Raw genomic sequence first — 26,449 nt, 5'->3', positions numbered from 1 at the left:
AGCTTAAAACATAAAACACAGGGTTGATGATGCTAATAAAATACACAGGAAGCAGAAAAATAATAGACAAAAAACACGGCGACAGTCTGGGTTCTGTTCTCAAGAGATATAAAATGCACACCCAGCGACAGCATGACTTCTGTTCGCAACACTGTGGAAAGATGCACAACACTGAACACGCACTTAAACACTGCACTAAAAAGTTGGCACAAATACGACATACCACACCTGAGAGCAGGTGGGGGGAAATTGGTCAGATGACGGGGAAAAAAAGGGGGGAAGGAGAGGAAAAGTGAAGGGGGTGGGGGGAAAGGAGCCAACGGAAGATGAGGATCCATAAGAGGGGTGGGGTGGTGCTGAGCAGACGTGCCAGGGAGTGGGGAAGGCAGAGGAGGTGAGTACAAAAGGACTCGGGGGGGGGGGGGGGGGAGAAAGGAGGTAGGGAGAGGGTAGGCTGGGAGAAAACACAGGATGGAAGGGGGAAGGAAGAGGGAGCCCTAGGATGGAGGAAAGGAGGGGGTGAGGATCAGAGTTGATAGGAGGGATAAATGGAGGGAGAGAGGCTATCATCCGAGAGGGGGAGTTGATGGAAGCCACCTTGGGAAAGGAAATGTAAGGTGTAGAGATGGAGGGTAGGGGGGATACAACAGTGAAGACATGGCAGGGGGCAGGGATGGGAGAGGAGAGGAGCAACCAGGAGGTGAGGGGGTTCAAGGCGGCGGGAGGTGTAGAGGATGCGGATATGTTCGAGGAAGAGGATCAGATGGGGGAAAGGAATGAGATCATAGAGGATCCACGTGGGGGACGGGAGGCGTATATGGAAGGCGAGGCAGAGTGCATGACGCTCAAGGATCTGGAGGGACTTATAGAAGTTGGGGGGGGGGGGGCAGATATCCAGGCAGGACTGGCATAACAGTGGATGGGACAGATTTAGGATTTGTAGGTGTGGAGGATAGTAGAGGGGTGCAACCCCCATGTCTGGCCAGAGAGGAGTTTGAGGAATCGGAGGCGGTTGTGGGCTTTGGATTGGATGGAGCGGAGATGAGGGATCTGGCTGAACGAGAGGCAGGTGCTTCAATACTCTATCGGGGGCGCCGCTATTGGCCGCTGGAACCACGTGTTCCACTGTGGCGCCCTCGTACTAAATGCGGGCCAGGAGGCACGCGCCGCCACAGCTTACGGCGAGTTGGTGCAGAGACCTCTAAAGGGTCTTCGACGTCCATGACGTCTGGCGGGGATTCACATTCCGCGGCGCGCGGTACCAGATCCTTGGCATACACTTTAAACTGTGGATCTCGGAATATTGGATTCCCTAACGTTTTCCGAGATGGAATGTCTCCAGTTACCATTCCGCGTTAATAGTTCATTATTTCCGTCGACCGACCATAAACACGCCAGAAACCTTTTCACATGAATAAGCTGACTAAATGTGACGGATCAACCAATGCATTGCCCTTTTATATCTTGTGTAGGCGATGTTACCGCCACCTGTAGACATGCATGTCGATAACCCATTACTTTTGTCACCTCAGCGAATGCCATCGGTTTGTAGACCGTAAAGTCTTAGGTATCTCCAGTAGAATAAAAATTTGATGGTGGTGGCAGAGCTTTACGGCAATTTATTTTTTTGGATCTTAGCTAGACACGTCCGTGCTCTTGGGTCAATGGGAAAACGCTTCAAGTCTGAGACGTGTCGATCATTTTTAGGATTAGAGGTTCAATGATAAAGTTGATTATTTTCGCTGTAGTGCTTAGTTTCCATCATATGCTCATCTAAGCACTCAGTGCATGTTTTGACGATATTGACTGTGATAAGCTTAAGAAATTTTGTTCCCAAGAAATCGTCGTCTGGCTCCCTGAAAATAATCAACATCTTTTGATTTGAATGCTACTGGTTGTTAGAAGTTCAGGGTCAGGTCTGTGAGACAGCCAGGGATTTTTTTAAAAAAATTTCTATGCAACTGTCATCAGCATCGAAATACTCGGAGAAATGCATGATACACATTGCGCTGTTTTATAATACATTTATTCATTACCCGTTTCGATTTTGACAATTACACATGTCATAAATACTGCTCAATCAGGAAAGAATATGCCATTGGTGACTTGAAAACGTAACAAAAGTATATTTAACGCCATAATACAGGCTTAACCTAATGGGAAACAAAGGTGTAAACATGGAAACATGTAAGAACAGTAAGGGCCCAGCAGCATTGCTGAGGAAATGGGCTTTGCCCTTTCTGCTCTTCGTTGTTTCCGTAACTTAGACTTTTCTTTTATGCTTGGTGAGGCGTGTACCATGGCGTTAAGTAGCGTTTTCTTTCTTTCCAAATCAGCAATGACGTATATTTTCGTGGTTAAATTGCGTGTTGGCCATGTACATTTACCACAGTCGACATTTTTCCACTGCGAAGATGGTCCATGATCGAAATCTGTAGTGAATAAATGTAAAGGATGACAGCACACTGTGTATCATGCACTTCTCCAAGTACAATGAATTTAGCTGCAGTAGGACGAAACAGTCTAGCTAGCAAATATTGAGTAAGTTTTGTTCACACGTTTCATTTGCTCGAACTATTCATAATGTTCCTCAAATCAATCGCGAACAACTGTCGCCCGGTGACATGGCGCAGTGTCATGCATAAAATTTCCATCGTTGTTTGGTAACATGAAGTAAATGAATATAGAAAATCGTCTCCCAGTAGCCGAACATTAACATTTTCAGTCAACGATTGGTTCAGTTGGGCTATAAAGGCCATTCCATTCCATGTTAACACATACCACACCATTACGGAGCGATGACCAGCTTGCACAGCACTTTGTTGACAACTTGCGTCGATGATTTAGAGGGGTCTGCGCCCCACTCGAACCCTGCCATCATCTCTTACCGAGTGAAATCGGAAATCATCTGACCAGGCCACGGCTTCTCAGTCGTCTAGGGTCCAACCGATATGGTCACGAGCCCAGGAGAGGCGCTGCAGGCGATGTTCTGTTAGCAAAGGCATTCGCGTCGGTCGTGTGTTGCCACAGCCCATTAACGGCAAATTTCGCCGCACTGTATGGACGTTCGTCGTACGCCTTACATCCATTTCTGCGGTTATTTCGCGCAGTCTTGATTTCTGTTAGTACTGACAGCTCAACGAAAAAGCCACTGCTTTCGGACGTTAAGTGAAGGCCGTCGGACACTGCGTTGTCCGTGGTGAGATGTAATTCTAGAAATTTGGTATTCTTTGTTCTAACGGCGACCGGAACGGTCGCGGGGTTGAAGTAACGGAAAGCCCGGCGGAACCCGCGAACAACAACACAGCGGGAGAGGACGGACACGACCAACGAAGGACAGAACAAACAACAAGATCGAAAAAATGGAGTCACAAGAAAACCTAACAACCACGTCCACTCGTACACAGATCAAGAAAGTAAATAAGCTGTTTAAGGCGAGGGGATGTGTCCAGAGACATACGCAAGATTAGACTCGCTGGCTGAATTTTTCCAACTGAACCAATCGTTGACTGAAAATGTTAATGTTCGGCTACTGGGAGACGATTTTCTATATTCATTTACTTCATGTTACCAAACAACGATGGAAATTTTATGCATGACACTGCGCCATGTCACCGGGCGACAGTTGTTCGCGATTGATTTGAGGAACATTATGAATAGTTCGAGCAAATGAAACGTGTGAACAAAACTTACTCAATATTTGCTAGCTAGACTGTTTCGTCCTACTGCATCTTCGGAAATTGTATAGAAACTGCGCGTGAGGCGTCAGTCATAAGTAGCTGAAATCTTGGGCGAGCAGCGCCGGCGAGGGCATGCAGCTATGCTTAGATACGGACACTTCCAAGATTGACAAAAATATTTGTATAGAAATTGTAGTGGCCGTGAATACATGACCATATGCTCAAGCTTTTGCCTTTGCTATTCCAAGATCACGCAGATTTTCGAAGTATTCTTCGAGAGAGCCTAATAGACTTCTGTTTTATCCTAATATACTCCGCTGGAGTTGCGTACTTTGCACAGCGAACATATGCTGAACACCAAAATAAGCACACTAACATGTTTTAGCGTCGTTTTGAATTTCTTATTTTCACCACAAATCCTATTAATTATCAGTAATTGATCGTGAATCTTCCATAAGTCTCTAAGGCTATTGCTGTTGAACCCACTAGTCTAAGAATTCACACATTTTATTATTCTTTTTCACGAAAATTGTTTATTGTCCATACTATACACTCAAACTTGAATCCGTTTGTTAGTTGACAGTAGACAGTGTAGCTACCAAAAACAATAGCCTCTCTATCCTTCCTTATGCGGCAAAATGTAAATTTTACTGATTTCACACGCTTCAGTTTATTGTTAAGAAGAATTTTTGTGTAATTTATGCAACGCCTGCATTTCAGCATTTGTGTAGATGGGCGCAGTAAACATTCGTCACTAATCATGTGCTGCACATATTGTGCTGTTTCATAGGTGGATAAATATTCATCTTTATACGTTCGTCGTCAAGTGTGTTGACGTGCAAATGGGTAGTTATAAATCCCAAGTTCTCGCCTCTGCCTCTTCGTGAGCTTGTGCTGCGCTGGCGCCGACCACCGACCGCATTAACACGTCACTCTGTGTAAAACGGCATACTAAATGCAGTGCACCAGGGCTTGCTTGCGGATTTTATGAAAAACTGTAATTTAATTAACTCATTTGTGGTCGGTGAGGTTGTTAGCGTGTCCTTTCGACTGCCGCGGTGTTCCATTACCGTAATGGAAGCTCTCCGTGACACTGAGCTTTGATTAAAAACATATTCGGTCAATTTGTAAATTTTTTATTTGTTTTCAGAGTTTAAAGCCTATAAATGAGATTTAATTTCAATATGACTGCAGCCGTTGCTTTACTTTTCTTAACCACTTAATACAGTATAAGAAATTATATCTGGCTTAGGCACACCATGTGTCTAATTCAGTTTCATTCCTGAAATGTCAACCATGTACCTAATGGAATGTACCTGCTATTTTAAACGCTCACTCTTCTGTTGGAACTTTCCATGAAGTATCGATTCACTGAATTCGGAATCAGTTACATTTTTACCGAACTGCCTTTTCAGAGATTTTGGGCGAGTAACGTGACTGCTAACGACGGGGGGTTTCATCCTGTTAAGTGGGCGGCCCAGAGACCAAAATCTGGGGGAAGCGGCGGTCATTTGTAGACACGGCTAGGTAGCTGTTCTAATCCTATATCCAATGAGGTAAACCTGTTCGCCACTAGTCCAGGCGGGAGCCAGACACTATATTGCCTCAGCAGTATTACCAACGAGGCAGTGAAGTTCCCCAGACCGCTGGTTGCCGCGTCTGACCACCGACGCCCGCTATGGAGAGGCGTTGGTGTAACACTTCTTTACCCTTTAGATGGTTCTCAGGCTGCTGTTAAATCTGAGCATTATTTAAACACTGCATAGTACATTTTAGCCATAAGACAAAAAAGATGTATCAAAAACGAAATATGCGAATGAGTCGGAAATCGGTGGATGTAATGTACTTGTACAGACAACAAACGATTACAATTTCATAAAAATGTGCGATTTATTCAGGAAAAAGAACATAAATTGAGCCAGTTAATAACGTATTGGTCCACCTCTGTGTCTTACGGAAGCAATCATTCGGCATGATATTGATTGGTAGAATTGTTGGATGACCTGAAGGCTAGAGCGACAACTTCTGTCAAATTGTCGCGATAGATTGTCGAAATCCCGAGCTAGTGGAAGAGTCGTTCGCATAATGTTTCAAACTTTTGGCATGGAATCTCAGTTACTGGAGCACAGTTGTCTCCACTGATAAGTTCTGCTTCGAACTGAGCCCCAATGATCAGTGAAAACGTGTCTGGTGACGGTCCGGACAGCGGATGGATACTAACCTGACTATCACCTGCTATATGGTCGGGCAAGCAGGACTGATGGCTTGGGGTGCCATTTTTTTTTCATAGTGGGACCCCTTTGTTCGTAATCCGCGCACCGTTACAATACAGCGGTACGTCGACGATATTCTACGTCCGGTTCTTTTGCCTTCAAAATAATGCCCGCCCACAAGTGGCGAGAGTTTCCACTGCTTGTCTTCGTACATGTCAAACCATTACCGGGTCAGTAACGTCGCTAGCTCTCCCCCCAACCGAGAGTGTTTCGAGCGTTATAGACAGAGCCCTCCAACTATCTCGGATTTTTGACGTTCTAACGCGCCAGTCGGACGAAATTTGGCACTATATTCTTCAGGAAGACATCCAACAACTCTAACAATCAATGTCAAGCCGAATGATCGTTTGCATAGGGGCCAGATGGTGGACAAAAACGTTATTGACTTGCTCAATTTGTGAAACTCTTTGTCTTGGAAAAATGATTCAATTTTTCTGAAATTTAAACCATTAGTTTCTCTGCACATGTACATCACATCCATCGATTTCCATTCCATGTCGTGGAGCGTCTTCTTTTTCGTTGCTGGTTCACTGTTCTATTCAGACAAAGAGCGTGTATCTGTTCGTGTTCATTCGAGTAAATTTCAGTATTCACATACTCCGTTGTACATATCGAGTATGTTGTTTGTTAGATGACCCCACGATTGCCTTTTGTTTCTTGAAAATGATACCCTTTATTCGACGATGCTATCCAGGTGAATAGTTGGCACATTCTTCTGAAAATTCTTCCTGTGGCCTGATTTGAGTGTCTTACTGGAATATATGTATTCAGGGTTAACATGGTTTTGTCGAAAGTATAATCCTAGTGGCTGTAAATTTAAATATTAATTCTACAGGTTGTTTTGATTGGAGAACAGTCCTACAATTAGCACCTGCTAGTATAACCACCAGCTAGTGAAATGAATCGATCCTCAAAATCCAGTACTGCCAACCTCGTCATTTGTTCGAACTACCACAAGTTCGTGAGATTGCAAGCTAACATCCCAGAGATGTTCGGGCTCACATGCGGTTCCTCTTCGTCAAAATGTCTTGGGTCAACCTCGTCTGGGGGTTGAATTGCATGCGTCGCCTTACACGACCTAAATTAGACACTTGTGACCCTTTGGTTAAATTGTCTGGCTCATGGCAAGTTAGCGAAATACATAATTAACATAGCATATAATAACAGTAATAATAATAATAACGGGAACCAAATTAACGACCCATAAATGATGTACGCCACACAGTTGCGGTTTGGTTAGAATAATGTTTATTTAGAAAGCAAAATAATAGCAAAAGTGGTCGTATTTAGAGTTACTGCTACGCTCGAGCGCTTATTCATTTGACACAGTTCGATCATTCCCAATCTGACCGTGAAATACGAGTTATCTACGCGAAAAGTTAGAGTTCACACCAGGCGCGCGGCTGGTCACCGCTAGTCCCGCGATAACACACAACGCGATGTTTTCTAAGTCGTTTCACCTCCTACCTGGCTAAAGACCGACCGTCCGCTTTCGCATCTCAATCCGAACTGTACCCTTTGGTGTCTCCAGCCGAACTGTCCGCTTTCGCGTCTGCACCAGCACTCCCTCTGGCCGTTCCCGGCCTCGATACCCGCGCGCCAAATATCCTCGTTCGGCTGACTAGAGCCGTTCCCTTTCCTGAAGCAATCCATCTGAAAGCCTACAGCTTATTCTACACTATATTACATTTTAACATATTTAAATAATCAAAGCTTGACCACTTTCACGTTCTAAATAAAGTAACAATAATATCCGTATCTTATAGGCCTACATAGAATCAATACAATTTCCTTCTCAACTAAGAATGTCACGGCCAGTAGCCTTTTACCAGTGTGCTTTCTGATAAGTAAATAAAGAACAAAAGTAACTATTATGCACTAAACTTTACAACAAATATTATGTTACCTAATGATTCAATGAAGTGTTATGCTGTTATCGTTCAACGTATGTTGTGTGGAGGAAATGATGTTGTGAAAATACTGATAAATTTACTGTATCTTTTAAACGAATAAGGTCACAGAGTTGATATTTACAACGTTTGCCTTTTAATGACGCTATTCTGTATGAAATATGGTTCGTTAAGATCGACCAAAGCGTTCAGAATTTAGCATTCAGTTTTTGTTAATTTCACTTTAACAGTAAATCCTAAACTATTATAGACATGATCAATATTCAAGTTTTATTAGGGTCACCATGAAACTGTATGGAGGAGGGCAGATTAAAATTACTGTGGTTTTATTCGTTGCATTACTACAGAATTAAATAGTTTCCATATGTTTCCCTTTAGCCAGTCTTAGGTCAGCCATATTTAACACTGCTACGTCTCCTTGGTCACAATCGCCTTCTACTGGGTTTCCCTATTACGTAGGTTCTCAAATTCAAATGGCTCTGAGCACTATGGGACTTAACATCTATGGTCATCAGTCCCCTAGAACTTATAACTACTTAAACCTAACTAACCTAAGGACAGCACACAACACCCAGCCATCACGAGGCAGAGAAAATCCCTGACCCCGCCGGGAATCGAACCCGGGAACCCGGGCGTCGTAGGTTCTCGTCTGTCTCTCTCGCACATCACAGCACTTAGGCCTCAATAGACAGTAGATGCCTGAGAGTGTCCCCATCTCGTGGTGAATCTGCACCCTTTGTGGCACGTGGTACAGGACGACAGGGTTCGTTTCACAGTTCCTGTAGTCTGACTCTCTCGGCCATATACTTAAATGAGAGCGTTATTACGAAATAAAGCCAGTTTCATACTTACAGATCAATAGTTACGTCCACACATGTGTGTGCGGATCAGTGTGATTAATGTTAGTGCAGCCTCGGGCTGTGGTGCCACATCACAGTTTACTACTTACAAATAGTCTACACATCTTCCACCGAACTGAAAATCTACAAACGACTAACTGCTTCCGGCCGCTGTGGCCGAGCGGTTCTAGGCGCTTCAGTTCGGAACCGCGCGACCGCTACGGTCGCAGGTTCGAATCCTGCCACGGGCATGGATATGTGTGATGTCCTTAAGTTAGTTAGGTTGAAGTAGTTCTAAGTTCTAGGGGACTGATGACCTCAAATGTTAAGTCTCATAGTGCTTAGAGCCATTTGAACCATCTGAACTGAGGCCTTACCACAAACCAACTATCTGACTCCCTTCAATAACACGCTGCTGAGGGGTTCAGTTTTTAACGTAGCACTCTGGCGCAATTCTGAAACTTAAATCCACGTCCTTCTTTCCTTGCTGTCTCTGAACACTAGGTTCGAACGAAATGCTTATGAGTCGAGGGCAAAATCAAGGCAATTAAATGACAGAGAATTCACGAACATGCTGCGTGTATTAATCTACTCTTGCAGTTTACATTTAGAATCTGTTAGAAGTTATGTTTCACGATTAGGGAAGACAACACCTGGCAGGTTCAAATGGTTCAAATGGCTCAAATGGCTCTGAGCACTATGGGACTCAACATCTTAGGTCATAAGTCCCCTAGAACTTAGAACTACTTAAACCTAACTAACCTAAGGACATCACACACACCCATGCCCGAGGCAGGATTCGAACCTGCGACCGTAGACACCTGGCAGTTCCAGCTTTATCTTCATTGCTTCATACAGAAATTTTAAAAGTATGCTGACTCCTAACATATGCTGTAAATCTTGCTAGTATCGCCTAATGGTGGCTTTCTTGTTATTAGGTTACAATAACCTAGCCAAACAGCGGAGGTGTTATTCATCATCATAAACATGCTTTGAGAGCCAAACTTTTCTGAAATGGTAATACAGCAGCGCCGACTGGAAGCTGTTAGCAAGTTGAGGGTTGTTATTTCTTCGTGTCCGTCGTAATAGCGATCTTGGAGTGCTGGCAGAGTTAGTGCGAGCTGCAGAAGTTCCGCCACAATAGGGAGGAGGTACCAGCCGCCGAACTGGAAGAGTGGAGAGGAGTTTCGGCACTTAACTGCCGAAGCTGCCTCCTGAGACGCACTACAACCATGCCCGTAGTTGTGGGTCCTAATATAGTACATACCGAATACATCACTACAATCGTTTTACTGGAGTATCTTTCGTTATTGCGAACGTATGTCTGTAGTTAATCAGATTTGATTTCCATAGTGATAAAAAATATGCAGGGCTACTCAAGAGATCGTGATATATTTGTAGGAGAATGTGACGTATAGCACAAGTTAACATACGATTACTCATTATATACATAGCAGAAAAATATGATGTGTCAGACAGGTTAATCACTCTTTGTAGATACAGCAGAAATCTGTTTTGTTTACGTACAACTGGCCATCATAAAACAGTGTCGCAAGCAAACTGAACTCACACTCGCAAATGAAACTCTCTTCTCACCGTCCTGATATATATATATTTTAAACTACTACTAAATGCAAACGGCCCATATTGTTACTCATCATTACCTTCTCCAAGCTTCTGATTCGTCTGCTTAGTCGTTGAAAGGGCATTAAAGTCTAATTGCCTTCTTTTCAGTTTAGTTTTCTGTTTTCGGCCATACAATTAGCACACCACTGTTCAGCTCTTTTTCATTTCTCTGGCATAACTTAAACGTGACACGCACCGCATTTTACTTACGATACTTGATTATCTGTTCAAAATGGTTCAAATGGCTCTGAGCACTATGGGACTCAACTGCTGAGGTCATTAGTCCCCTAGAACTTAGAACTAGTTAAACCTAACTAACCTAAGGACATCACAAACATCCATGCCCGAGGCAGGATTCGAACCTGCGACCGTAGCGGTCTTGCGGTTCCAGACTGCAGCGCCTTTAACCGCACGGCCACTTCGGCCGGCTGATTATCTGTGTTTTAGCTGTATTTATAGCTAATAGCTCTATATCTTGCGACGGGACGGTAAATAAAGAAGGAAGTGCAGTTGCAGAGAGTTCACACGAATGTGCATACACAAATGTTGGTTAAAAATGTTATTGCAAATTTTGGCTCTCACTTAAGTCTCAGGGGATGATTTCCACACTTGGTGCATTAGTACACTTCCACATCCGCGCGTTTGTTATAGGTTTTGAATTGATTATTCACTCAGACATAAGTACAGTTTATGCTAGGGAACAAAATTAGGCGATTATTACAGCAAAATCAGTTTTTTACGACACAGTTCAATCACTATTTATTGGCATTGTCCTTTTCTTTCACACAATGAAATTAGCATTGGTGAGACGGTTTGCAGTTTTACTTAAATAATAATTTGACTCCTAGCCCCCAATAGCACTAATTTAGGCTGCTATAATGTAAAGTTATTCAGTCAATTCGAACAGATCCACAAGTCCCACTGTCCTCTTTGTTCTAAGAGTTTTGGCGCGAAATCACAGATCGCCACATGTTCACTTACGACGATGCATACCTCATAAATCGTACTCACACAAATAATCGTAACACTTCCAGTTCACCAATTACATGCTTGCACACTTCCACTATTAAACAATACTCTTTGTCGAAATAAATCGGGGCGAAAAATAATTCTCAAACGACCACAAGGGCCACCCTCAAGTGGGGCTTGCTCGCCACCCACCCTCCAAACCGACTGACGAACGACTGACCCTTGGCCAAGATGGCCGCTCGCTTATATGGGCTCGAACATCAACCCCCTCGTTATGCAAGTACCAGTCTCACCAGTTAAGGTTACAAAATGTGATGCATGCATCCCTCGACATAAATAACTACACCATCGGAACCACGCTGAAAAGTATATCTTATTTGGTATGTTACATTAATGTCTAGGGTTATTCTATCGCCCGTAAATCAAGTTTTAGTTTTCTTCCAAAATTTCGCCACTTAGCGCAAATTTGTTTGTTGACATCTGTGCTGCAAAGTTTTAACATAGAACTGCATGTAGCACCGTTTTTAGACGTAGTGTATAGCGATCTACACATTGAGCTGCTCAAAATCTTCATATCTATAATAATTAATTAATTATGAGCGATAAATGTTAATAATAATTTGCAAACAATGAAAACTATTGCATGTTAAGTGTATACAATACGTGTGATGCCACCTAAACTATTATATAGTGCCGTTCTTTACGTCCTGATTTTTCTATTGAATTTTATAAACAACTTTCCCTCAAACTTTGTTTATTGCTCTTTAGGGGCTTAATTGTTTATGAATCTTGACATATGACTATCGCACTCGATCCGCTATGACGAAACGTTTTTAATGAGTGCTCGCTCATCCTTGTAAGTCGGTATTTACTATTTTTATTAATCTTTCAGTATTCGTGATATTAACGGATTTTGAGGTTACTATAACTTTTGCGTCTCGTGACTTGGAATAAAAATCGATCTTTCAGAAGGTGCATATTGCTGACCACAATCCACTGCCGCATCGCTCTTCACCGTTAAGTTACATAGTTTTCGCGTAATGCGCGAAAAACCAAACAATGCCCCAAGCTGCAAGCCACGTGGTCGCCCGGCCGCGGAGACCAACCGCGGGCGCGGCACGCGCTTCCGCGAATCGCGCGCCGTGTAGCGCCCTCGCTCTCCACAAAGCAATTCTTGCATACTAGAAACATCCATCTAGTAACGAGGGTTTGTACCGTCGCGATCTATAGTGTATGATCAAAGTATCCGGAATTTTAGTTGCGGACATGTGGAGTGTGTCAAAACCCTCGCCTTCACCATGACTTAGCTACGGACACATTCAGTGATATTCCTGGAAGTCTGTGCAGCAATGACCGACCAGTCTTCCTGAGGAGCAGAAACCAGAGGAGGTATCATGTTCGACACTGGGGTCTGGAGCGGATTCAAAGTTCTAAATCATCCCGAAGGTCTTCCATTGGCTTCAGATCGGGACTATGGACATGTCGGACCGTTCCGGAAATGTTATTGTCCACAAATCATTGTCTCACACATGCTATTTACATCAAGGTGTGTTGGCGCGGTCATGGAAACGATCGTCGTATCCGAATAATTCCTCTACTGTACCCAGTATAAAATGCTGTATAATGTGTTGATATCCTTCCCCATCTAGCAGCTTCGTAAGCACGTAAGGGAACCACATCCTAATCCCGAAAGAAACCATCTCCGTTACATACTTCACTGTTGGCACTTCACATGATGGCGGGTATCCTATCTTCAAGTCATTCGTCAGTGTCAATCCCTTCCGTCCGATTGCCACAGGCTGTACAGGTATAATGACCACAAATCACACGTTTCCAATTATCCAGTGTCCAGCACGTCGTCCTTTACAGTACCTCAAACGTCCCTTAGCACTTAAGAACTGCGTGGCTTAACGGAGAGCCTCTCCACCATTGTAACACATTCATTTAATCCCCGAAGCTCTGCTGGAAGGATTTTTGAGATGATGGGTAATTCCTTCTCCTCTTTCTATAGGAGTTTTTACAACCGCCCTCCGCTGCAGTCATGAACTGTGCGGCTGGTCCCGGCGGAGGTTCGAGTCCTACCTCGAGCATGGGTGTGTGTGTTTGTCCTTAGGATAATTTAGGTTAAGTAGTGTCTCAGCTTAGGGACTGATGACCTTAGCAGTTAAGTCCCATAAGATTTCACGCACATTTCAACATTTTGATTTGAACGACCGCCCTCAGCAATGCTCTATGATCTCGTCCATCAATACGTGAGGTCCGGCTGGTCTTACTTTAGATATGGTTGTTCCTTCGCATTTTCATTTCACAGTCGCAACACCAGCAGTCGACTTGGGAAGATTCAGAAAGGTTGCGATATTCATGATGGGTTTCTTCTCAAGTGACATTCAATGACTAGTGCTCGTTCGAAATCAATGAGATCTCCCATCCTACCCATTCCGCCGTTACTGCATCTCACTGACAATACAATACTTTCCGCCCTCTTTTATACTGATGCGTTCGCCTCCAGTGACATCTAGTGGTAAATTCCGCATTACGTAGGGGTATTAGGCTACTTTGGATCAGATAGTGTATAACGTATGCTAAGGAGACAAGCTGTGTCCTCAAAAGAAGATAAAATGCAAAACCAGCAATGAACTTAAATTTCCGCAATTGAGTCTGGTCCATTATACATACAAAGACTCCCACGGTCAGTGTCAATAAGAATCAAATCCTTTGTGCATTCGGAGGCGCCATTTGGATACTAAAGCAACTATTAAAAGTTTGTAATGGTTTCCTTCAGCGCGATTTTAACGATGATTTCAGTTTCGAAAGACGAGGCCTAATACCCAAACGAATTTTATTCAAGAAAATCTTATGTTGGGGTGCCGTTCACCAAACAGTACCATTAAAGACTGGTTTAGACTCTTCTAGCAAATGGCAAAGAAAAAAGGTTATTTTGTTTATGTGTCTGAAACGTAGAATAATATGATAGTTTCCTGCAACGTTTTATTTTTAGCGATTAGGCGACGTTCCACCTGTGTGGGAAAGATACGAGACACAGTTTTTGCATTTGAGAGTTGCTAGACCCCCATAAAACACTTGGGTGTGGAAATGATTCCGCAGGTGTCCACGGTCTACAAGTTGTTCTTGTAGTAGTTCTGCGCAACTGTGTAGGAAACTATGTATGTGGTTCTGAATGTAGGAGTGAGGTGATTTTATTAGCAGCTGACTATTTGCGTTTGATATGATTGTAAATACAGGTGTCGGCACTGTGAACGAATCAGTCAATAACGGCAGTTCACTGAAACGGAAATATCGCAACGACCAAAAGGGATATTCCCGGACACTAACCATCAGCTATTTTTTTTTCAGACAATGGCTTGGCGTACTTCTCTAAAGCCCTGGCCGTCCATTTAGATTAAGGAAAGTCCGGTGTAGGGAACAAAAAACTGCTGCCTGGGAGGTCAGCAGTTGCAGGTAACATTGGTTAAGGCATCGTGAAGGTTTCTGAATATTGAGAACCACGATCACATCGAAGTTGCATTCACGTAAACGTTGGTTTTCATATTATGTGTGAGGCAGGTACATAATTGTTTTAACAAAATAACATAATACAGACAATTAAGAAAATCTCTTCTCAAAGGCATTCAGCGCACTTGGCACTGGCGACTTGCTGAAGATGTTTTTGGACTAAATCTAGTACTCGCTGTATATCTGAGTTTATGACTCTATATTTGGTTAATTAATTGTTCATTATATCATATTCAACGCATTAGTTATGCTGTGGAAAGTGTCAACAGCAGAAACGTACAACATATTATATTTATGTAGCTACAAACAGGACGTATACCGATTTTTCTGTAAAAATGACTGATACTTGCTGTCCAAAAACTACTCAATGAACCAGAAAAATTCGTCAAGGAACACATGTGAAATCATTTCTTTCACTTGTTGGACATTTCTTTCCATTTTTTTATCTGTCAAAGAATTTTACAGCCGCATGTATCGCACCATTATGTATCAAAGTTGGATTCATGCAAGGTAATTCATGTCCTTTTTCGTTCTACTGATGTAGGTCTCCCCGCAAATGAATCTCATACTCTCAAATTCAGAAGGATTGTTGATAAAGTCCGTAAGTGAATAAATCTACTTGTAAGTAGGCTGTTTAGGTTTTTATATTGGTAACGCCACGTAGCGCTCTGTATGAAAATCACTGGCTGTGCTGTGTGCAGTCTGTGGCCAGTTAGCACTGTTGTAATATTCGCTATTGTAGTGTTGGGCAGTTGGATTTTAACAGCGCGTAGCGTTGCGCAGTTGGAGGTGAGCCGCCAGCAGTTGTGGATGTGGGGAGAGAGATGGCGGAAGTTTGAGAGCGGACGATCTGGACGTGTGTCCATCAGAAAGAGTAAATTTGTAATATTGGATATCATGGGCTGATATATATGACTTTTGAACACTAATAAGGTAAATAAATTGCTTGTTCTCTATCAAAATCTTTTATTTGCTAACTATGCCAACCAGTAGTTAGTGCCTTCAGTAGTTTGTATCTTTTATTTAGCTGGCAGTAGTGGCGCTCGCTGTATTGCAGTAGTTCGAGTAACGAAGATTTTTGTGAGGTAAGTGATTTGTGAAACGTATAGGTTAATGTTAGTCAGGGCCATTCTTTTGTAGGAATTATCGGAAGTCAGATTGCGTTGCGCTAAAAATATTGGCTATCAGTTTAGTGTTGATCAGAATAGGTAAAGAGCGAAATGTCTGAGTACGTTCAGTTCTGCTCAGCTGTTTAAAAAGCAAATAATGTAAGAGGTTTATCAGCACAGTCATTCATAAATTTTTCTAAGGGGACGTTTCATACTCTCCGGTAAAGGTTAATATGATCAGCTGCTTAAAGAAATGTCTGCAAGCTGTCAAGATATAAATGTGTGAACCCCACACAAAACAACACAGTGTGATCAAAAACATCCGGACACGTGGCTGAAAATGACGTACAAGTTCGTGGCACCCCCCATCGGTAATGCTGGAATTCCATATGGTGTTATCCCACCCTTAACCTTGATGACAGCTACCACTGTCGCAGACATACGTTCAGTAAGGTGCTGGAAGGTTTCTTGGGGAATGGCAGCCCATTCTTCACGGATTGCTCCACTGAGGAGAGATGTCGATGTGGGTTGACACGGTTGGCACGAAGTCAGCGTCTCAAAATATCCCAAAAGTATTCTATAGGATTCAGGTCAGGACTCTGTGCAGACCAGTCCATTAGATGGATGTTGTTGTCGTATAACCACTCCGCCATAAGCCATGCATTATCAACAGGTGCTCGATCGTGTTGAAAGATCGAATCGCCATCCCCGAATGGCCCCCTCAATAGTGGGAAGCAAGAAGGTGCTTAAAACATTTATGTAGGCCTATGCTGTGATAGTGCTACGCAAAACAACAAGTGGTGCATCCCCTTTCATGAAAAACACGACCACACCATAACACTACCACCTCTGAATGTTACTGTTGGCACTATACACCATGGCAGATGACGTTCACCGGGCATTCGCCATAACCACACCCTACCATCGGATCGCCACATTATGTACCGTGATCCGTCACTCCACACAACGTTTTCCACTGTTCAATCGTCCTCAACATTGGACGCTCCTTACACCAAGCGAGGCGTCGGGTGACATTTACGGGCGTAATGTGTGGCTTCTGTGCAGCCGCTAGAACATGAAATCCAAGCTTCCTCACCTCCCACCTAACTGTCATAGTACTTGCAGTGGATCCTGATACAGTTTGGAATTCCTGTGTGATGGTCTGGGTAGATGTCTGCCTATTACACATTACGACCCTCTTCAACAGTCGGCGGTCTGTGTCAGTCAACAGACAAGGTCGGCCTGTACGCTTTTGTGCTGTACGTGTCCCTTCACGTTTCCACTTCACTATCACATCGTAAACAGTGGACCGAGGGATGTTTAGGAGTGTGGGTTTTCGCTAACAGACGTATGACACAAGTGATACCGAAACACTTGACCACGTTCGAAGTCCGTGATTTCCGGGGAGCGCCCCATTGTGCTCTCTCTATGTGTGTAACGACTACTGAGGTCGCTGACATGGAGTAGTTGGCAGCAGGTGGCAGCACAATGCACCTAACATGAAAAACGTAGGTTTTTGGGGGTGTCCGGATACTTTTGATCACATAGTGTATGTACTTTCTTTCGGGAAATGGATACTCATTACCTAAGTATAACCCCAGTATATTGTAAGACATCAGTGAATGAAAATAGGAAAGATATATAAACCGTTGCATCCTCAAAATTGGCATTTATTCTTATTGTACAAGTAGGCAAACCTGAACGTTTAACAGCTCGGCTGTACGGTTCTTGCAGTTTAAGTTTTTGTCAATATGAGGGGTATAAGAAAAGTAATGCGACTGATTTTAATCTATCAGTGTTGTTATGTCTTTCGAACAACAATATTGTCGCCTTCAAAGAAGTTCCCTTCAGCAGCCACGTACCGATTGAGTCTTGATAGCAGCAGTGAAAGACTTTAACTGATTGAGCCTTTAACATTCTTTTGAATGTTATCCAGTATTCCAAAATGGCATCCTTTTAGGACATTTCTTAATTTCTAGAAAAGAAAAAAAATGTTACCACGACTAAAATCAAGTCAACACGGGTCGGCCTTTTGATGTCAAAAATTCCGTAATAGAAGTGACCACGTGACATGGAGCGTTCTCGCGTTTTGGCATCCACTTGGTCTCACTCGATTCACCCTTTCACTGATCCTTTCAAGGACGTTTTTGTGAACCACTTGGTTGACAGTTTGTCCTGGAAGAACAAATTCCTTATGCACGATACCCCTAATGTCAAAAAAGCAAATCGGCATTGTTTTGATCTTTGACTTGCTCATTCAAGCATTTTTTGTTCGAGGACATGTCTCAGTGTGCCACTTCTCACTTTGAAGCTTTGTCTCAGGACAGTACTCGACAGTTCACGATTCTTCACCTGTGATCACACGACTGAGACATTCATGGTCATTGGCAAACCTTTAAATAAGATCAACGCACAAGTTTCTTAGATTGTCCTTCTGCCAAGTTATAAAGTGTCTCGGAACTGTTTCGGCACAAACTTTCCACATTTGTAAATCTTCGGACAAAATTTGGTGAGAGTGTTTAAATTTTACAGGTCCCCATCATCCTTATAGTTAAACATCGGTGCCATCTAACGACAAAAAGCACACGTTCGACGTTTTCGTAAGTTTATGAAGTTGGTCACCCTGAGTGAGGTTCATCTTCAACGTGTTCCCGGCTTTCCAAAAATGACTTATGCCTGCAAAAAGCTTGTGCTCTTGATAAGGAACGTTCCCCGTATGCCTGCTTCAACTTTCCAGAGGGCACGCTATCTGATTCTCCAACTTGAACGCAAAACTTGCTTGCATAACGCTGTTTTAAATCCCGCTGGTCCACTTTCGTAATACACAGCAAAAACGCAACTTCACTCATGGCTCTCGCAAAAATCATGTGGTAGCTGTACGGAGCTGAAACTAGTACTGAGCATCTACAAAGGATGGACACACAGGTCTACACAAGCAGAACAACACAGCGCTACTGAATCTGGCCGAGCGGTTCTAGGTGTTTCAGTCCGGAACTGCGCGACTGCTACGGTCGCAGGTTCGAATCCTGCCTCGGGCTTGGATGTGTGTGATGTCCTTAGGTTAGTTAAGTGTAGGTAGTTCTAAGTTCTAGGGGACTGATGACCTCAGATGTTAAGTCCCATAGTGCTTAGAGCCATTTTGCACTAAATCTCTCTTATTGTCGTCTGTCTCACTACTTTTGTCACACAACTCGTGCGCATAGGTAAGAACATAGAATACTCCACCATTTTTATTACTTCTTATTACATGTTGGTTTACTAAGTTAATAGGAAGGTGGATTTTTTCCGAAGTTTAAAGCTAACCCATTAGTGAAAAACTAGAGAGCAACTTTTACAGAAGAAAAATCTTATTTTCTTTTTTCTCTCTCGATGCTTCTTTGCTCTACTTCGCAACAACGCTTGTATCATCAGTAAGTAGGAATAATTATGCCCCCTGATTCAAATACAAAGGCTGTGGTGTTGGCGTATTAGGTTATACTATGCTGGGACGAGTCTAAATGCTCTTGAACCGGGCCGAGATTAATTCGCCAGCCTTTTCAAATTAGGTTACGTAGTGGGAAGATCTGACGGTGCTGTGAACGTCAATGGATTTCCGCAGGAAGAGCCTGATTAAATGGAAAGTTCCGAGTCGGTGCGGAGACGGACAATGGCGGGTCGTCCTAGATGGATGCGGGGCTGTCCTGTCTCATCGCTAGCGCGGCGGACTTGTGACCGATTTCGACAGCGATCGCCAAACTTTTCGCTCACTCAAGCCCTACAGAAGTAACGAGTCTTCTCTGCTTACAATGAAGAACTGCGTCCTGAGCTTAGTTTAGTGTTCACAGAATGAAATAGAGACTTCTAAACTGGAAGTATCGTTCCCAGTCCGTATTTAAAACTGATGAAAGCTTAAACTCTTGCTTCGAAATAAGAAGCGTACATCTAGTAGCAAAGGGCTTAGCGAGAAGCTGCTGTCAGGTAAAAAGTAAGAAATATGGAAAGCTTTGGAGCCTAGAGTAACTCATTCGATATAGATTGCAAAAGTTCCAGAAGAAGGTTATCTTATATGATAATCGTATTATACTACATGCAGAGTGGTACCCATTACATAAAACTAAAAATATGATAATGAATGGAGGTATTTTGGAACATTTTGATGAAATTTACATCACTCCAGGAAGTATGAAATAGTATAAAGCATACTTTTCTAGGTGAACTAGCGAATTTATTGACAAACGTACACACAGGCAGTCTTTTACAAGCTGAGTTAGCATATATATTTACGCATACAGAGTTGTATTAGCAGAAGAACCTCATCTTCGTAATTCCAAGATGTTCACGACAGCTATCTCCAGTCACACAGAAAAACAAAAACGCTTTCTTTGAAGCAGCCAAAGTAGGGAGCTAGCTTTTGAAGTAGACATAGCACCACCATTAAACCTGTCAGTTGAGGTATAACAGTACCCTTTGATTGATGTATGTTACCTCGTTTTCACGTGATACAATTGCTGATTTATTGTTTGTCAGTTTATGCATGATGTGCTTGATGAAGTTTTGTAACTTCCAAATAGATAACAATTCATTTGGAAACCAACAAATGTAGCTGTTTGATCATAGATATTAAAGAACTGGTATTTACCTTCCAGCGTGTAAAGCGTAGGAGGTTATAGCATTACCTGATTGGTTTCTCATAAAATTTTATGTAATCATTCGCCTGTATAACGATAACAGCATGGATTGTAAGGCATTTTTCGGAAAATATCTGTAATAACACATCAAGGTAACTATATAGTATATACTATGTGTTCTTATGAGATACGAATGCATATTTATCTGTAAATTACATACAGGCTGACAATTATTAAACTATATGAAATAAAATCGTAACTTCTGAACGGTTTGCGTTAGGACGTTCAAACTGCACGATTTGCCGCTGGGCATTCTGGGAATTAGTATGAGCATGCATGGTTGGGTTTAGCGATGAAGCCCACTTTCATTTGGATGGGTTCATCAACAAGCGAAACTGGTGAATCTGGGGGACTGAGAATCCACAGTTCTCGACGGAGAAGTCCCTCCACTCTCAAGGAGCGAGTGTGGTGTGCAGTGTCCAGTCACGGAATAATCGGTGCGATATTCCTTGATGGGACAGTGATTACCGAACGATGTATGAATGTTTTAGATGACGACTTCATCCCCATTTTGGAAAGGGACCCTGATTTCGACAAGATGTGGTTCATTCAAGAATGATAGTGTTTGATGTCCTAGAGGAGCACTTTGGGGACCGGATTCTGGCTCTGTGATACCCGGAGGCCAATGTCGTGGGCCTCGATTGGACGCCATATTCTCGGTATGTGAACACATGAGACTCCTTTTTGTGGGGCTATATTAAAGACAAGGTGCACAGCAATAACCCCAAAACCATTTTTGAGCTGAAGATAGCCATTCAGAGTCAATGACAGCATCGATGTTCCGACACTTTCGCGGGTCATGCAGAATTTCCCCAATCGTCTGCGCCGCGTTATAGCCAATGATGGCAGGCACATTGATGTCATGACCTAAATCCTAATGACTGAGTGACATTTGCATGTTGAATAAAGGGTGTGCACGCCGCAGTTTGTGACTAATTTACGTTTTTTTAATATATAGTTCAATAATTGTCACCCTGTAGATGTAACATGCTAGGGACGTGTTTGATGTAACTGTTAGGAGTAGAATAATTTCAAACTAAATGCTTTGAAGCAAAATATTAAGACGCGAGAAATATGCTCTGAACTTCTCAGTACTTATGTAGTACACATGCATCACAAAAATCTCATTTATTTCCAGCTTAGAGAATAAACTAAACTCGCTGCCCCTTATCGTAGTAGGTACTTTCACCATCTGCTTCAACTAGATTACTTGTTTTCGGTTCTGCATGTCCGAAGTAGATGGCAGCATCTGCTTACAGAATGCTATTTAGGGCCCAGTCACTATGTCTTCGAGAAAAAGAGGTAACTTCGGTCTCATTTTAGGAATTCTGGAAAAGAATGTTTATAACATGCTGCAATATGCAAATATTCCCTCCGCTACTGAATGTGTGACGGTTTATTTCATCACAAAAATACAGCAGCAATAATCTCGTTTTTCTACGGCGCAAGAATACTGCAGTTGACTAGAACCTATAGTTTCACATTCCAGCAACACACTTTTCTTAATTTTAACTGTGTAATTTTGAGTTTGAGTATTGCTCATATTTAACTTATTTTCTACATAGTACTCACTTTGAACACTTTCTAAAATTTTGGTGTAACGCACTTTTTTTAAGTTCAGTATTTTAATTTTATCTTGTCCCAGATCAATGTATTGACCACCAACATACACGTTTTCTTTCATTAAATCTCAGGTGAGGACTGAGGAGGCTAAAGAGGTCTCGTCCATGGAGTCGTGAGGAGGACATGTATAGAATGTTGACAGTCCTTAGTATTCGCAAGGCGCGTATATTAGCTACGTAAGCTGCTAGTTGTCACGTATATGACACCGTGATCAGCGAAAAAGAATATCACTGATAACTACCAACCCATTATCATGATCGAGAGAGAACTCCGGTGGAAAATCGTGGTTTTTATAACACACGACGCCGCTAGTACGTCATAATCGCATGCGCAAGACTAGCGACTTGGGCGTTATACTTTATAGCTGCCCCACTGATATTTTTTGTCTGATCAGATTTAATTTCATAAAATGGTTTTGTCTAACAGTAGTTTAGTCGTAATCGGTTACGCACACTAGCCCATTGCTACCAAAGATAAATTCCTGGTTCCTGTTATTCTGTATGAAAGTCTGGGCAGTATTAACAATGAAAAATCAAATGAAAACTGCATGATCAAATTTCAGTATCCGACTTTTATGTGGAACTTCATAAAAATACATCAAATTCAGTCCTGAATATTCTTACTGAGCGATGACATCTTCGCTACAAAAATTATGGGAGTGCTTTTTGCTTTAAAAATCCGTAACACAAAAATGAGGAGGAGATAAAGGCACAAAAATGTTTTTTGCTCTTTTTTTATATAATTCGACGAAATTTTAGAGATTTCAGTGGCCATTTGTTGAGGTATTGCCAATTGATCTTTGTTTTAGAATATTCGGCCGACTTTTGTTCAATGACTTATGACATTTCTTAACCCCAATTCTTGTCTCGTGTATTGTTCTTTAAAGTGTATAACAATAATTTCACTGGATGGCTGCGTTCAGTGCCTTTAGTAACAAAAAACGATTATGCGTAGTGTCGCTTCGCACACTGTGACGTGTCAGTATTAAAATCAAGATGTATACGACTGCAGCCTTGAGATTTTGATACTGGTATTCAACTTTTGTTTTGTTTTTAGTTCTATAATAGTACAGTTATCGAGATTACTATTATCTGATAATATACTGTTTCAGACAGTATAGCCTCAGCGCTGTAGCGACCGTATCATTAATAATTAATTTCTGCACAACCAAGTAGGCTGTGAGAAAAGAAACAAATCTAGTTCTAATTTTGTCTGCAAAATAATTATATATTGACTACAATTATTCAGTAAGAAATCTGCAGGAGGGTTACTGTAATTTAGATCAGTGGACTGTATGCGCTCTTCACTTCGATTTGGTGTGATTCGGAACCAATGCCTGCCTTCGATCCATTCATGCCTAAAATAACACGATCTAGTGCTTAACCTACTGGAGCTAATGAGACCTACCTGAGTTAATGAGTGCCCAGTACAGGCTGACGTCCCTACCTCTTCTATCACTTTAGAAGTTACAAGATATACTGCTTAAGTTCCTCGTATCATCCAGAGCTGCAGTAAGTCCTCAGATTGTTTTCAGTTCGGATACTTGTTTATCTATACGGATGATGATTGAAATAAAATTAAATACTTCGCCAATTTCAATATTGGTTTGATTCACCATCTATAAAGATGCAGGATCTGCCACTACCATTGCCTGGAAACATAACATGGCTGAAACCAATATTCTGTACAAAAGAACGGTGCCACAACAGCACTGCTCGAGTAATACTCTTCACGTCGAAAGAGTTTCATTTTTCTCACCATCATTTGAAGAGGGTCAAGCCAGCTTCGTATCTTAGTAAAGACGTTGTATATTAGGTAATGAATGGATCGGATGGACATTAAGGTAGGATTAATAAAAGAGTACAACACATTCATTACATGCAATTTTGTCATATGATGATATACTGTAGTTGGAGACCGTGGCTGTTATTTGAAGACAAATGTTGATGGTGTTGAGCAGCCACACATTTATTTTCAGTTACTTTATTCAAAGGGTACCGTTACCGATTTCGAATCATTACGAGTCATCTTCAGACGGTTTTCATGCTTTCATTAAAACATGTGGTGCGTTTTTTTTTTACAGATTAACTGTCGTGAAATGTCGGTTTGGACAGTGAAAACAAACACTCCAAACCGACATTTCACGAGAAATAATCTGTAAACACTCGCACCACATGTTTTAATGAAAGCATGAAACCCGTCTGAAGATGAATAGTAATGATTCGAAACCGGTAACAGTACCTTTTGGACAAAGGAACTGAAAATAAATGTGAGCCTGTTATATTCTCTATAATACCTTGACTTAGTCATACTCATTTCCTCTTTAGCTGCAATTATTTTATCATGGTCTAGCATTGAAACATATCGAATACATAATCGCTTTTAGACTGCCTCCTAGGCAAGAGTTCACCCACGAATCCAGGAGTGAGCCAAGAGAGAGTGGGAGGAACTTCAGCTTCGTGGCGAATGACGAAATAGTTTTGAGGTTTCACGATAACTGACTATACTTCTTACCAGATGTTAACCATTACCAGTTCAAGCTTTCTTGAGGATGACACTGAATTGATGTGTCTATCAGCTTTTAAGGGCGGGATGCGAATTTACGGTGCGATTATTTTCTTCTAGGCTAGAAAAGGGGTTGGGGGCTGAGCACAGAAGAACGCTGCTGACTGGCAAGGACAGTTCGGAATATGGCATGAGCCTGTGCAGTGTATTGGTTGTTTTATTTTCATACCTTCGCCTAGGAACTGACGCTCATTTTTTATGAACCTTTGTTCAGCGGTGTATAGGGAGACAATGCCTGTTCCTGACTGGGGCTCCCTGTGTCCCACCATCACTAGGTCTGGTGTATCGCTGAGAAGGCTCCCTCTGGGTGGTGAATCAAATACACCGCTGTATCTTTACAGATAGGGGGTGAAAATACGTACGCTTTAGTATGTTAGAACTTCACGTCTGTTTTGCGAGGTGTTAATTTGTTTTACAAAAACGCTCATACAATTGTTTATATTTTTAGCACAGCACTGTAAAGAAAAAGTACATCGGTGGTAATTTATCTGTTAACAATATATCGTGACAGCTTAGAATTTCTTGGTAATGGCCATAGAGACCGAATTCGGCTCATTTCCTTACGTATAAAGAAACTGGTCTAAACATTACAGCTGAGCGATGGAAAGATGACATCACTCAATGATTTTATACAGGCTGTGCACTCCAGATAGAAACAAGGCTTGTTAATAAATCGAAGATAAGTTCATTGTGATACATATCAATCATATTAATTGTCAGAAATATTTCACAGACATTGAATAATAGTTATTTATCCAGGAGATTTGTTGTAATAAAATTTAGTCATTTATCCATTCGACAGTTCAATTTCATCTCTGTAATTCAAAGTGCTGAGATGCGTTAGACGCAACATATAAGAGGGAAACCATAAAGCTGTAGTTACCACCTCTAAAGTACAGAGCTACCATAAATAATTCATTCATTTTCAGTGTTTTGTATTTTCCGAAGTATTAAGTGGATATATATGGCTGACGCTTGAACAGAACCATAAACTCTCCGCGTTTACATTGTGCCCAACAAATGGTGTTACATGTGCAATGCCGTGACAAAATGGCAACAAAGTAAGAAAAGATTTGTGTGTGTTGGATTATGCCATAAGTTTGCGAGTTACAACAGTGCAGCGGTGAATTCAGAATGAATTATGGGAAAGAACCGTCATGTAACAAGCGCTGGTCGACCAATATATGCGATCTAGAATAGGGTGAGAGAAAAATTTCATACGCGGTCCAAAAAAGTCAACGGTCCGCGTAGGCAATGAATAGGAATCTCGCAGCGAACTGTGTGGAAGGTTTGGCGACGGCGACTACATTTCGGAGAGTACCGTCTGCAGCTCGTGCAACAATTGAAACCGGAAGATTGTGGGCAGCGTCTTCAACCTTAGTATGAAGGCTTTCACGACCGGATGACATATCTTCTGGTAAACCTTCCGGGATGTAAGGTCGTGGTCCATGAAACTCTTCAGCTCCTAACGTTTCGTCCAGAGCTGCGTTGGACATCTTCAGAGGGGTGTTTCTCCTCCGGTGAGTCTTGCCGACTGACGGGTCGGACGTCTGAGAGCGACTTATATATCGTAGAAAGTGGGCGTGACTAGAGTTGCACGTAATATGCAGAGATAATCTTTGTCAGAGATAAAACTTAACTATCGATAGTAATCTCGTCACAAAAGAGACGTGTG

Source organism: Schistocerca nitens, chromosome 9 (genome assembly GCF_023898315.1).
Source record: "Schistocerca nitens isolate TAMUIC-IGC-003100 chromosome 9, iqSchNite1.1, whole genome shotgun sequence".
In the NCBI taxonomy this organism is placed as follows: domain Eukaryota; kingdom Metazoa; phylum Arthropoda; class Insecta; order Orthoptera; family Acrididae; genus Schistocerca; species Schistocerca nitens.
Note: the sequence above shows the minus strand (reverse complement) of the source record.